Below are 2,581 nucleotides of genomic sequence, written 5' to 3' on the forward strand. Positions count from 1 at the left end.
TTGTTTTAAAATTTGATTTTAATACATTATTTGCCATTCAGCAAAATTGATAAATGGCACTGGAAATTACTCTCTTTTATCAAATTTTCTGGGTTTTGTTATTCTAGAATCTGTGTTTCCTCTGAAGAAAATGAAGTATTTCTTCCAGGAAAGTTGTTCAGGAAAGTAGCGCCATTTTAAGCTGTTACTTTGGTTTTAATTGATGAACCTAAGCAACGTAAACCAGTTGATAAATCTTCCATGTTCAAACATCTTCACACCTACATACCCATACCACGAGTTTCAGATATGACAATAGAATTCTTCCTATGAACAATTTCAACAAAACGATCATGCTCTAGGATAAATAACTTATTTCTAGACAACAGGTAAATGATTTCAAAATACTTTTTCCAAGCCTGTTATTAAACATGGTACACACACACCCTCAAAAAAGATTAGATTCATGTTTAAATGATCATTTTATGACTTACTGAATCACTAACATGTTTATCAAAGAAAAAAAAGAATAAAATGAGATCTTATTATTTAAATTAATTTTGTAAGGACTATCATTACAAATACTATAAATTCTATGGTCTCCCTTATTGGAAATAATTAGTACAGGTTTAGGCAAGTCATAGCAAAGCATCACAAGAGCCCAATAGCTATACCCTTATGAACACATAAGAGGATGCAAAGTGAAATGAACTCCATGTTATGGAAACGATTGTTATATCACAGTTGTAACTACTTTCAAAGTCCCATCTGTATCTGTAGCTTCTATTATTGATGATGTTCTTGTATCACCTTCCAGTGGTTGTACCTACACTATCTCTGTAATCTTATCTGAGTATATTGGAAACTGTGTATACTGGTATTAGAAGTAGGAAATTGAAAGGAAATACCAAAATTGAGAGACACAGGGTAAAAAAAAGACAAACAACTACAAAAGCAATACTTGCAAAACTGTTTGGTGAAAGTGAACTGAACACCTCAGGGGGGGAAAGGGAAAGGGGGAGGAGGGAGGGGGGTATGAGGGACAAGGTAACAAACAGTACAAGAAATGTATCCAATGCCTAATGTATGAAACTGTAACCTCTCTGTACATCAGTTTGATAATAAAAATTTGAAGAAAAAAAAAAACAAATACCATAAATTGGTAGCCTAACGCACCAGAATTTTTTTCTCTCAAGGTTCTCTAGGACAAAAGTTTAAAATCCAATGTTAGCAGACTTGAGGGGCAAATTCCTTCTTCCTTTTTCTGCTTCTGGTAGCTCCTGGGAGCATGTGTGACCATCTCTTTGTCTGCCTGAGCTTGGCTTCCTTCACTTTGTTTCTTTATCACAAATCTCTTTCTTCTTCTTTCTATAATTACATATGATTTGGTGTCTAGCTCAATTCACATTTGAAATTATCTCAAGATTTCTCACCAAATACCTACAAATACTCTTTTAAAAAAGGTGACAGTTTCAGAAATTGAGATGTATCTTTCTGAGAGAAACAATAGAACACACCACACACTTGTAGGTTTGGTTTTTGGTTTTTTTTGTTTATTACTGTTTTTAATGTATTGTACAAAAGAGTAGATGCCATTATGACACTCCCACATGCATATACAATGTGTTTTAATCTTATTCATTTTCCATATCTCATTCCATTGTCTCCCTTCCTCCAACACCCTGGTTCCTCCCTGACATAATAATCCTCAGATTAGGTTCATCTCTTTTTTTGTGTTTATTTGCTTATATTTACAGATATGGATTCCACACATGAGAGAAAACATATGATATTTTCCTTTCTGGATTTGGTTTCTTTCACTTAAGATGATGATCTCCAGTTCTGTCCACATTCGAACAAATTATATAATGCCATACTTCTTAATGGATAAATAATATCTCATTGTGTATATGTATCAATTCTTCTTCAGCCATTCATTGATAGATACCTAGGCCCATCTCATAACTGGGCTATATGCAGGTATCTTCATTACATGTTAACATGCATTCTGTTAGCTATATGCCCAGGAGAATGATAGCAAGTTTTTGTGGTAGTTCTGAGAAACATCCAAATGATTTCCATAATGGTTGTGCAAATTTACATTCCTACCAACAGTGTATAAAGAATTCTCCTTATCCTCACATACATATAATCTTATAGTTAACATTACATTAGCTAGAAATAAGAAAGAAAATTAAAATGAGAGTGACTTTACTGAGGCAAGTTAATTTTTCTCTCAAGGTAAAGTACAAATACCGAGGACAGTGTTGGTACAGCTCCCAGTTGCCAAGGATCCAAACTACATCCCTTGTTCATAGGAGAATGACCTCTATTCCTAAATTCATCTCATGGATAAAGATGGCTGCTCTACCTCTAGCTATCATTTCTGCATCACTGCCATCGTGAAGGTAAAAAGATAAGAAAAAGAATGGATCTTCTACTTTGAAGGACAATTCATAGAAATCTTTCTCAGCAATGCCAATTTACAGCCCATTTGCTAGGATTTAGCCATATGGCAAACCTAGCTGCAAGAGAAGCTGGAAATGATAGTCCTTATTCTAGGAAGGAAGAATTCTATTATTGAGGAAGAAGTGGAAAATAA

This window comes from Perognathus longimembris, chromosome 24 (assembly GCF_023159225.1).
Source record: "Perognathus longimembris pacificus isolate PPM17 chromosome 24, ASM2315922v1, whole genome shotgun sequence".
NCBI lineage: Eukaryota > Metazoa > Chordata > Mammalia > Rodentia > Heteromyidae > Perognathus > Perognathus longimembris.